Raw genomic sequence first — 13,017 nt, 5'->3', positions numbered from 1 at the left:
ATTTGAAAAACGAGAACATCTAACGACAAAACACGGGGAAACGTCGTAGCTAACGACAGCAGCAAACACCCTAGCTAACGACAGTAGCTAACGACAATAGCTATCGACAGTAGCTATCGACAGTAGCTATCGACAGTAGCAACGGTTGCTAAGTCCTGACGACAAAGTGAGACGACCAAAGACATAGACAGTGGACACAAAAACAGATTTTTGGCACAAATGGAACCTCATAGTCCTTGGGTTTCTTGAAAGGCGCTTTAAATAAAATGGATTATTATTATTATTATTAATATGACTTAAAAAAATAATCAATAAAAATAAGGGTCTATAACAAAAGTTTAAATAGATCAAATGAATTACACAATCTCTGGACATTCTTATGATTCATGTAATGTAAAGATTTAGAGAATAGGTTGAGACGGTTGAGTAATCCATTAATGTGAGGTTTCACCCTTAAGAATTAGTGAAGATTGAGCATTACCGTTAAATCATATTTACCCTTCCAATCATTTTTTACATTCTCGCTTTAACTGGGATAGTGATCTTTTTGTCTTTTGTGGAAATGATGTAGAAACTGTGGAACATCTTTTCTTTGAATGTTTTCATGTAAAAGAGTTTTGGTCTTCTTTTCATAATTGGCTCAAATCGAAAAATATCAGCATTAACCCTTTAAATTGGAATACAATTAAAATTCGATTACAATTAATTGAAAAAAATCTGGACATTCTGATTAATGCACTGATTGTAATTTCAAAGAATTGTATTCATACTTGTAAATAATGTAGACATTTTTAATACTTGTCTGTATTTTTTCCATATACATTTATATTTACGGTTGTTTAGTTGGCGATAGTAACGTATAAATAAAGACAGCAGGGGCCTGTTTCAGAAAGGAGGTTTAGTGTAAACTCTGAGTGCGTTAACCCTTAAATCAGGGAAACCCTGGGTCTTCCGTTTCAGAATGGGAGGTTTGTTAAACCAGAGAAAGCAGAGTAAGTCAAACCCGTTTCTGAAAGAGAGGTAACTTATACTCGGAGTCAGTGTCCATGGTTACTTATGCTGTGAACCTAACCTGGTCGGGAGCAGGTTTTATTCTCTAAACTCAAGGTTTCTGCCGGTCCCCTCCCCTTTTTAAAGACGAAGTGGTATTTTTCGCTTTAACCTTCATTGCCCACATTTCCGTCACACAGAGACGGTCTAAGTGACAAGAATGGCTTGTCCTTTTTTGGAGGACCCAATAGACGAGGAGGCTGCATTAATTCGTAAAGAATTACATTTACGTCGTGCGAGGATTTTGAGACCTAGACTCGATTTTTTGTCATTTCCCCATACGTTTTTGTTTGAGCGTTACCGTTTTTCATTGCAGTCAATTACATATATATAATGAAAACAACATTAGGTATGTATTGCTATGTAGATGTTTCATATGTCAAATATTGTCAACAAAGCCTACATCCATGACATGCTCACATTTGACCTGATTGAATTATGTTTTTATACTTCATTTTTAGCTGCTGCCATGTTCTTTTAATTCCTGCAGGATTGCATCTACCTGAAAATGAAATCAGGGACATTGAATTAGATTAATGTAACAATTACTTTTTGGAAACACAATTTGCTAGCACTGTTTATTTTCTTAATCCCATATAAACCTATTCCACTCGATCAATACAAGGGTAGACAAAAGTTCACTTTTAAAAACACAATTGCATGGATTAATATTAAACTGACCAACGTTTGCAAGAGGGGAAGGTTAATAAAAACAGTCCTCTAAACATTACCGACGTTAAATGCATCCCCCCCCGATTGGTTCTGTACACTATGCAGCATTTCATGCAATTACACCAGGAATAACACTTCAAAAGTACACCTAAATATCCCCATTTTTAATTCACACCTTACGCTATTTAAAAAGTTATTACAGCCAATAGTTTGTAACAATGATTTAAATGCAAACTTAGGCATTAACTCGAGCATCTATGTTTTCCACGCTGTCTCTGTTTTGCAGATGCAGCGGTGTTGCTTTTCTTCTGGAATATGTGCTCATATTCACTGTAACTCTGCAGCAGCACGTCAAGTTCAGCTGGCGAAAAATATGCAGACCTCTTTTTTTCCACGGTTGCCATGGTGACTCGTAATATCTGCACTTCATTGATAATGGCTTCTTATAGTCGTGGTGCGGACGCTCACCTCCGAATCAGTCCACTCAGAATTAATTGACCTAACTCCGATCAGCTTCTCTGAAACAGAAAACTCAGAGTTGTTAATCTCGCGATTGACCAACTCAGAGTTCAAGTTTAACCTCAGAGTTGGTTGAACCTCCTTTCTGAAACAGGCCCCAGGTAATGCAGGCTGGAAAACAGCTGCACTTTTTCAGACCATAAATTAACAATAGACTAGAATAAAATAGAATTTTGCTGTTGGTGTTGCACAAAATTAGGAAAATGCCAAATATTTTTGGAGTAATCCCAGTGATGAGTTCTGTAATTTAGTTTTTGATGTTTTATGAGACCTAAACATGATTTTCACATTTATGTTTAAAAAGTTAGTTAAGTTAAAGTTTTAAAAGTTAAGCTTTAGTGTGTTCAATAAATGTTTATCTTGTTTGTTAACTGAGTTCACCCCCATGTAATACGAGTGTAGAAAATTCATGCATGTTTTTGTGTGTAAAATGAGCAAACAAAAATAGGGCACAGTAAAGGACGTCCTCAAATTGTGTTTGTGTGTGTGTGGGGGGGGCTAGGAGGTTTTTAGTAAACAGGTCCTGTGGTGCCCTTTATACCACTTAGTGCCCATGAAATAGCCCTCAGTCTCGAAAAGGTTGGTCACCACTGGTCTAGAATGTTCTAAGAATGTTCCCTTTGGATCCGTTGATGTGGAAAAACAACAGTGGGCTGAACTTTAGGAAACTAAAACGTGAATGGATTAGACATTCATCCTTGTTTACATGTTTGTTTGGACACATATTTCATTTACACTTGATGATCTGGAAGCAATCCAAGAATCTGGAAAACTTCACTGTTCGGTTTCTCTCTGAGTCACACTGGTTGAAGTTTTGGATAAACATGACATGGATCCATTTGAGGTCAGTGAATCAGATTGTTCAGAATGAACCAAAATCAACTATGAATCGTATCGTCAACCACAAATTATGATGTGAATCAAATCGTTAAAATGAATCATTGAACCCCTACTATTGAAGTGTACTAAAGTATACTTAGTCTATACTAAAAGTAAGGCATGATACTTGAAGTTTAATGTTTAAATACTACCTAGATATTGTAATCTTAAATGTTCAAGTTTAGTCTGAAGAAGTATTTCGATAGTATACACTAAAGGCTTCAACCTTTGTTTATAAAAGTAGTGATTGGTTGCAGTACCACCTGAATCCACATGAGGGCCCTAGAAGATCGCCATCAGGGTTCTGGCCTGAGCTCTGATCCCAGGGTCCATCACCAGCTTGTGTGTGAGGGTATCCAGATCTGTGATTATGGGTCACAACAATAGCAAATCAAACTAGAAGGAGCTGCATTTCCAGAAGAAAATGCAGGGCTGAATGCTGTATTGCTGAATGAAAGCTGAATTTGCTGAAGAAGTGGCTGAACTGTCCTGGAAAATCCTGGAATATCTTTAAAAGTTAAAGGACCAAAAGTCATAGCAGGAATAAACTGAAAAAGTTGAACAGTTTAATAGTAAAATGGCTAAAATAGGTTACAATTTGTAAAAGGGGTTAAACATGAAAGCTGAAATTGTTGAAGATATGGCTGAACTGTTTGAAGAATTTGAAGATTTGAAGGAACGAATGTGTTAGCGGAAAGGAATGAGCTGAAAAGGCTGAACTGTTCAATGGTAGAATGGTTAAATAGGTAAAAAACTTTAAAAGAAGTTAAGCACAATGTATTTTAATGGAGCAAAAATCGTGGAATATGTTGAAAAGTTCAAGGATTTGAAGGACCAAAAGTCATAGCTAAAATAAGCTGAAAAAGTTGAACATTTTAATAGTTGAATTGCTAAAAAATTTGAAGTGTCCGAACGGGGTCTTGAACCGGCGACCTCGTGCACCAAAACTTCTCCATGTATTTCTATCGGGGGTAAAAAATCCCAGAAAACCAGGAAGTGCGTACAAGCATTTTTGAGGGGAAAAAATAGTTGCCAGAAGCTTTGTTTGAGTGTGCTGATTATTGTTGATGTGTTACTTTGAGGCACTGGATTGTTTGGATCTATGTGACATTGATGAGTAAAGAGAGTTTCAAGGTTCTACTGAGATTTGAACTCAGACTACTGGCTTCAGAGTCCAGCGTGCTAACCATTACACCATAGAACCCTATGTAAACTAACATTTTATAGGTTAAACATCCCAACAACGAGTTTTCAGTAGATCCTGTACTAAAGGTGCTTTTTATTTTATTCAACATGGTGGCCTCTTCCAGAGGTCAAATAAAACAGATCAGAGCTGAAACCCTCTTATGTTGACATATTTGAAAAGTTTAGCCTAGTCTGTTAAGTTTAGTCATTACCTTTTAAATTGATGCCATCTTTTATTTGGTGTCAGTACAAAATGGTCTGAATTCAATTCAATTCAATTTTATTTGTATAGCCCAAAATCACAACAACAGTCGTCTCGATGGGCTTCAAAGTAAAACATGAACTCAAAAGGATCATAAATACAAAGAGTTCAATAGGAAAATACTAAAATGAACTAACAAAGTGACTAAGCTATACTGGCATCAATGCCCTTAGACCCCTCTTCGCGGTAAGGAAAACTCCTAAAAAGAAATTAAAATAAAACGAAGAAACCTCAGGGGTGTCCACATGAAGGAGGGATCCTCCCCCAGGACGGACAGGCGATTTACCAGAACTCATAGAGAAGAATTAACTCATCTAACGCTACAACTACATATATAAAGGCCAGTAGACGAGCTTCATCCAGATGGAGTTGGGGGGACAGTCAGGGGCGCGAGTCGAGCTGGAGACAGGATCCACAGCCAGGTGTAGGAGCGGGAGCAAAGGCAAGGTAAACGGTCAGGAACAGGAGCACGGATGAGCCAACTGGAGTCTGGAAGCACTCCCACTCCCCAGGAGGGGAGAGGGAAAGAGGGACAATACATGAATCGCACTGCACCAAACAGAGGCATGGAGAACTAAATGATGAATAATGATCAAAAATAGAGAATAGAGGAAGGGTAGAAGTAGATGAGAACCGCTGAACCGCTCTTAGTCTGGCTCGTCACCTAGGACCTGTCTGGCATGGGAGACCCTACCAGGGCCGTCGGTCCCAGACAGCTTAGGTCCTCGGATCACTTGAGCCCTCAAACCCACTCACCACGATAAGGTGGCGGTTCACGGAAGGGAAAATTTGGCCCTTTTTTTGTAAAGGGGTTTGATCAGTCACTATAAAATACTCCCTCATGTGACTTTATGTGAATTTAAAGTTCTTTGATTGGTTTATAAATGTTTTTATGGTCTCTGGCCTTCATGTTTATCTGATATGATTTTAAAGTAGGAGCCCTCGCAGACCCTGAGGTCCTCTGATACCGGCCTTTTGGTTATCCCAAAAGTAACGGCGAGGCCTCATTCAGTTTTTCTGGAGCTCGCCATTGGAACAGCCTCCCAGCATGCCTCAGGGCCGCAGAGACTGTTCATGTTTTTAATAGAAGGCTCAAGACCTTTTTAATCTGCTTTTAGTTGAAATTTAGGAATTTATTTGATATTTTAATCATTTATGTTCTGTTTTTACTCATTTTTTGTTTAGTTTTTAGTTTAGTTTAGTCTGTATGTATATACATATTTTTCTTAAATTCTTATTCACTGTTTAATATCTGTCTATTAAGGTTTATTTATGAATTAATTTGGTTATTGATCTATTTTAATTTATATTTGTAACTCCAGTGTTTTCCTCAGAAGGATCCTCCACATCAGTGACCGACCCTTCACTGTGAATGGGTCACTGCAGTTGGATCTCCCAGGTCTGGCTCTTAATCTTAGATCTGGGGGGTCCTGTGGTAGTGTATTGTGTGCCCTGCACCCAGAAGGCGCTGACCCAGGAACCCCTGCCTCAATGCTAGCCTTGTCCAAATGTCTGCTAATAATCTCAAACTAAAGTTGTTGTTTTTTTGCTTTCAATCAGTTTTTAGGATGAATTTAATTTGGAAATCTTGAACTAAACAGTCAGTAGTTCTTGGTTGGGTGGGGGAAACTGAAGCACTCAGAGAAAAACCCACACGAGCACGCTAATGTGAGGCTGTAGCTGACCGTCACGTTAGCGTGTCGCCCTTTTTTATGTTTGGCCTAATTTTGGGGAATAGTGAATAAAGTGGATGTTGGTGGAGTTTCAGTCAATTAGTGACCAATGCAGAAGGTGAGGAAGAACAGCTAGCAGTTAAACAGAGTTACAATAATGTTGGTCTTGTCCAAATGTCTGCTAGCAATCTCTTACTAAAGTATTCGGCCTCCAATCATTTATTTTTGGGTGAATTTAATTTGGAAATCTTGAACTATAACGCCAGTAGTTCGGTGGGGGAAACTGAAGCACTCAGAGAAAAACCCACACGAGCACGCTAATGTGAGGCTGTAGGTGACCGTCACGTTAGCATGTCGCCCTTTTTTATGTCTGATAAAATGTAGGAGATAATGACGACCGTCCAGCTGCCCTCACTCCGGTTATAAAGAAACGTTTGGGAGGATCGTCTTACAACATATCGAAGACAACATCCCCGCAAACTTTGACAACCATCAGTTTAATCACTGGGCAGATAGATCTACAGAGGACGCCATTTCCACCACATTTCACACAGCCCTGACCCACCTGGAGCAGCCAAACTCCTACGTCAGGATGCTCTTTTTTTTAACACTGTGATCCCCATAAACTGGTCCACAAACTCTCCAATCTCGGCCTCTCATCCATGCTCTGTTCATGGATGATGGACTTCCTGACCAACAGATCTCAGAATGTCAGGATGGGGCCTGACATCTGACACCATAATCCTGAGCACAGACACACCCCAGGTCTGTGTGCTCAGTCCAGTATCTTCCTACTTTTCAGACAGGATTGAACCCTTTCTTTCATATTCTGTCCTTCATTTACATCCTGCTGTAAAGCTCCAGTTTGCTGTCGTAGAGTCTGAACCTGAACATCCAAATCGTCCATTTCTTCCTCTAAATCAGAACTTCCCTCCTTTTGGGTCCGATTCTCCTCCTTCACCGCACAGACTTTTTCAAGCACATCGACTAACTGAAGGACTTGCTCTTGCAGCTTTAAGACTCGATCACTCAGTTGCAATTTTCTCTTCATTCGACTCGCTGTTTTTGCTTTGACCTCCTCATATTGGGAATCTTCTTCTTTTAGACTTTGGATCATGTCTGTCAGTTTTTTCTTTTCTTTTTCCAGGTCTTCAGTCTCCTGTTCCAGTGAATCTAATAGTTCCTGGTTCAATTGGATTCCCAGCTCTTTGTCCTTCTGCTGCTGCCCCTTTTGCTTCTCCTGGAGAGCTTGAACGTCTTTCCTCAAGTTTCTGATCTCTATCCTCAAAGTCTCCTTTTCCTTCTTCACAGCTTGAAGCTTTTTCTCCACATGGCCTGAATCCTTGCATTTCAGTTTTTCCACTTCCAGGATCAGATCCATCTTGATTTGGTTCAAGGTCACGGTTTCTGCTTTAATCTCATAGTATTCGGATTCCAACGTTTCTCGCTGTTCATGAAGATCCATCAGTTTGTTTCTTTCCACTGTGAGATTTTTGGTTTCTTCCCTGAGAGAATCCATTTTATCCTTTAGACCCTTAATGTCAAAAGGCGGCTGTCCTGCATAGCCTTCCTGCAGTCTAAGTTCTGAAATCTCCTCCTCCAGTGTCGTCTTCTTCCGTTCTAGCAGGCATCTTTGTGCCACCATTTCCAGAGTGTGGAACTGATCAAATCCCTGTTTGTATGTCTTTGCCATCTGTTCTTTGCTGTCCATTTTCTTCTGGAGTTTACGGAGTTCTGTTTTCAGAGCTGCATTCTCTGATTCCAAGCACTTTCTTGCAGACTTCATGTCAGAAAGTTCTGCTTCTACCTGGTTGAGTGGTCTTAGTTTGGACTGCAGAGCTGTCATTTCTTCTTTCAGAGTTTCAATGCTTTCAGAGACATCGAGGATTTTTTGTTTTTCTCCCTCACACTCCTCTTCCACCAGCATTTGCTTCTTCATGGCTTTTCTAAGCTGTTCTACCTTCTTCATCAGTTTACTCTTTTCCTCAGAAGCAGCTTTTTGGGTGTTTTTCAGTTGTTTGCGTTGGTTTTTCATGGTTTTCATGGTAGGTAAATTCTTGCACAGTTCCTCTAAGTGTTTGGTGGAAGCAGAATTTTGCTCAAGAATTCCCGCCAAAACCTTGTTGATTTCGTTGAAAGAAACGTTTTGAACTTCCATCTCAGTAAAACTCACGCTGTCTGACATTATGAAGTTATTTATTGCTTTAAAATGTCAATCCGTCAGTGAGAATTCAGTTCGGTCTCGATCGTGTGTCTCAATCCCGTTGGCTTAGCTCACCAGCTTTTCTCAAAAGATCTGAAGTCAGTGAGAACGGGGTGTATTCATAAAGATTATCTGATAACATCAATGACATCAAATGATGTCATAAATATCAATAATGACATCAATTGACATCATCAAAATCATTGATGACATCAAAGGACGATGACATCAATGACATCAAACGACATCAATGACATAAAATGACATCATCAATATCGTTGAGTCATGGGCCTAAGCTGATGAAATGAAGCAACCTATTTGGTGATGTCACCATTAGCATAAGGTGTGTGGTGATGACATCATAAAGACAGTGATGTCATCGTGCTACAGCAGGGTGAGACGTGGGTACACAGAGTTGTCATTAAACCTTTTTTTTTAGTTCAGTTGGTAAAGTGCAGGAGTTTTTTTCCCTACCCGGAAGTAAGACTAGATCTTTGAGGCTCCGCCTTTCTCTCCGTGTGGGTGCCGCCCATCTCAAGACGTCCTCCTAGAGCTGGCTCAGCAGCGTGTCTGCGTTTCTCCTATGAAAGCAAACATCTGATGTTTTGTAAAGATGGACGTGCAGATTGTTCATAGAACATGAAAGCGTTTAGCCGCTTACTCCACTGAGGAAGTGTCTGTTAGCCTGGGGGCGGGGCTGGCAGCCGAACTCTACAGCCGAAGGCCTCTCACACCCTAACCCCCAACAACTAAAATACTATCCAGTGCGGTACTATGTAGTGACCTGAATTTTAAAAGCAATTCAGACATCATGTTGTCATCAATTTCACGAAGTTAAAATCTAATTAATAAGAGCATTAATATGAGCGTTTTGCATTTATTATTTATGAGTTCTAAAGAAAATAATGTTGATGGTTTAAAAAAAAAAATTAAATACATTTTTTTTGTTAAAAATTGTTCTGACGCAATGCATTGCATATTCGCCCCATCTAGTGAGCATCGATGCCCCGAAAAATTTCCAGGGCACTCGATTTTGGAATAGTAGATTCAGACAGCACTACAAAATGGTGAACGTACTACATAGTGCACTATTAGTAACGAAGGAATTCAGACACAACCAGTGTCTTCAGATCCAGACGTCACTCCCACTCGATGATGTCATCAATCGTCGCTGGTCAGCTACGTTAGCTGATAACACTTGGAATCAGTTTGAAGAATAGTTCAAAAAAGTTGAACTATTGTTCAATGTGGAAAAATGGCAGCTTCAGTCTCACTTTCACTGAGGGTAAAATTGGAGATGATCAGCAGTGTATTTCTGTCTTTATACGAGTTCATGCAGACGCACAAACAATCAGTGTTGGTCATAGACACGAGGATGCAGCCTTCATACAAAACAGGCAAATGTGTTTCTTGAAGAAAATACTGTATCCACTGCTGTCCTTCACAGCTAGAAAACCCTCTTCTTCACATTCATAAAGAATCTATTCCTAATCACATTTTTGAATGTCCACAACTGAATGCCGATATAGCTATCCATTTGTCTGCTACTAGTGTAACACCCCCCACCACACACACACCTCCACCTTGGTCCATCTTCTGATGCTCCAAAATTAAGTCATTTTAGAAAAAAAAAACTGCATCTGATTTCTGAGGCCAATTCAAAACAATACAGCAAGACCTTTAGCTCAACAAATTTCATCATAAAAAATTTTTTTTATAGAGTTATCTTGATTAACGGAAGCCACGCTAATAATTGTTACAGTATTTTCCGCACCATTGGGAACACTGATTATAATGCTAACTGTAAATGAATGGCCAATTTTCCAATGTTTGTGAGACAACAGATTCAGAGATAAGTCTGTCAGTCAGTCAGAATTTATTAGATGTGTTCAAAGGAACTCTACAACGCAGCCATTGACTGTATACTATCGAGCACTATGGGAACAACTCTCTCTAATCAGAAGTGAGCATGTTAGAAGGCCACACCCCTTCCACTGACAGCGGGCTCAGGAGAATCTGTGGATCAAACGTTTTGAACATTTGATGCGAGGTCACCTGTTTTTATTGAGGCAGCCTTGTTTCCAATTCTTAAAAAAACAGACAGACATTTGGGCAGAGGGTTGTTCAGGCTACCTCTCAAAATAGCTTTGACGTCAGTATTAACAACCAGAATTAATCCATAATGCGGTCTGGATTACAAAATCCTGTTGTTTTTTTGAAAAAATTAAGGCAAAAATAAGGCAATTAGAAAATACAATCCTATTTTAGGTGATATTTTACAATACCTATATTTCATATTTAGTTTATGTTTTCTTTTGAAGTATTTTAAGAGTCACTTATTCGTTCAAATGTCAAATTTTCTTTGATTTTGTTTTGACAGCATGTTTTCATCTTACCTAAAATGCAACAGTTTGATGACAGAAAAAAAAAAACTCCTTTATATGAACATCATGTAAGATGGCAAACGAGAAACAAAAGAAGCCTGGAAACTTTCTGTGATCGAGTTCATGAAAACTTGAGTAAAACCTGAGAGCATGAGCTCACTTCTGATTCATCCCCATTCTCTGAAAACCAATAAAGCTGCAGAGAAACTGAGGCAGCTTCACCTGAGAGCACAAGCGCCATTTAGGAAGCTTAGACTGTTAATTAAAAATCATTAGGTAGAGAGGCATTTAGATCAGGAGAGCGTCATTTAGCTCATAAGTGCAGGCGCTTTCTCGAGGACAAATATGAGCTTCTATCTAAACTTTTGGCATCACGCAGAGCAGCTAAGTCTTTATGCCAAATGTGTGTCAAGAGCTGTGCAGACATCCTGTACACAATGGTTTATTCCATCAGCAAAAACAAGTTGATTTCAAACGCTAAAAGTTGATGAACATCCAAGGACGTTTTTTGTGAAGTAGCAGTGAAAGGAAAATGATGTTTTGATTAAAAGGAACATTACCAGACTCAATCACTTCCGTGTAGTTAGGGTTTGTGAGAATGAGTGAACATTTCTGCTATTAGATAAGTGATGAGCTGGAGGAAGGTAAAAGAAATGTGCTGTAGAATTTGGAGTCATTTAAAAAGGAGACTGCCTCCAGCTTCTATTTTTCCATCTCTGATTTTTGCTGTTTGCCAAACAGTAGTTGGCAGATCTTGCAAAAAAGATGTGAAATTAGTGATGAAAACAAAAGCATAAAAGCAAAGGGAGAGCTGAAATCCTGCTAAACCTCATGTATACAGCCTGAAAATGAAATGCAGATTATCCTAAATTTAATGATAAATGTGTGAAAGGAAAGAATTTTCCCATTTAGAAGACAGTTTTGATTTTTAAATCAGCTAAAGAAAAATTTAGTTTGAGCCCACATGTAAGGGAGAATGCAGAATGAGTAGATCATCACAGATCTGTAGAGTTTAGCTTGTGATCCTCCACTATCAGAATCAGAATCCTTTTATTGTCATTGCACATGATGATACAATGAAATTGCAGCAGCCTTGGAGTGATGAAGAGAAGTAAAATAAAATAGAAATCCTGTACTCGTATCTTTAACAAAAAAAAAAGTACAATATGTACAGAAACAGTTAAATATTAAATATGTATGGACAGAATAGAATGGAATGAGTTAAGTTGCTATGAGCGCAGCATATAAATGTTGTGTGTTATTGCACAGAGACCCGGTTATTGCACAGAATTCAAGATATTGCATTCATGTGTAGTAGTCAGTGACTTAGCATTTGTAAAAAGTCAGAGTGGGGTGTAGTTGGTTGAAGTATGTGTATTCCGTACGGTGATTGCCTGTGGAAAAGAGCTATGGCTCTATGGCTCCCAGTTCTTTTTATTAGGGCCCGAGCACGGAGTGCAAGGACCCTATTGTAATTCGAATGTTTATTATTAGGGCCCGAGCACGGAGTGCAAGGACCCTATTGTATCTGTTAGGTTTATTATTATTATTTTTCTTCCGCCGGAAGAATCGCATTTTTGAGGCCTTTAACATACCCCAAAACTCACCAAATTTGGCACACACATCAGGGGTCGCGAAAAATTTCGTATTTTATGAGAAATTGGCATGGGTGCGCAAAAATGGCTCCACAGCGCCACCTACACTGACTTTTGTCCCGACGCCCCGCATATGCTTTAACGTATAAGCTTGATTTTTTCAGGGCATGTTCTTCAGATGGAAACCTACAAAAAAGTCTGTAGGTACCAAGCTGTCAGTCGCACAGGAAGTCTGCTATATTGAGGTCAATATGTCATTTTTGCTCTATTTTGGACATTTGCAGGCCTCCTTCTAGAACGAACTCCTCCTAGAGATTTGTGAATAATGACTCCAAACTTTGGTTTTGTAAACTAAACACATGTCCAATGTTAAATTGCGAAGCTTTTAAGTTTTTACGGTTGTTTGTGACCGTGGCGGCGCGTAGAAATTCGACGTTGTTTCGAAAACACGCCATGAAAAGAAAAATGGCCATAACTCAGCCATGCATAATCCAATCTGATCCAAAATTGATATGCATGATTGTAGTCTGACTCTGAACACATCTGCAGTGAAAGAATCTGGAAAAAGTGTAGCGCCACCTGCTGGCAAGAGGAA

At 39.2% G+C, this 13,017-nt stretch overlaps 1 non-coding gene across 1 annotated transcript; it reads right to left on the bottom strand.

The window, feature by feature from the left end:
• Positions 1 to 4,252: 4,252 nt before the first annotated feature.
• On the bottom strand, positions 4,253 to 4,324 carry trnaq-cug (transfer RNA glutamine (anticodon CUG)). The gene has a single exon. It is a non-coding gene; the product is annotated as a tRNA-Gln (tRNA).
• Between the last annotated feature and the right edge of the window lie 8,693 nt (positions 4,325 to 13,017).

This window comes from Oryzias latipes, chromosome 15 (genome assembly GCF_053564925.1).
Source record: "Oryzias latipes strain Hd-rR chromosome 15, Olatipes_Hd-rR_3.1".
NCBI lineage: Eukaryota > Metazoa > Chordata > Actinopteri > Beloniformes > Adrianichthyidae > Oryzias > Oryzias latipes.
Note: the sequence above shows the minus strand (reverse complement) of the source record. Positions and strands in the feature narration are given on the sequence as shown.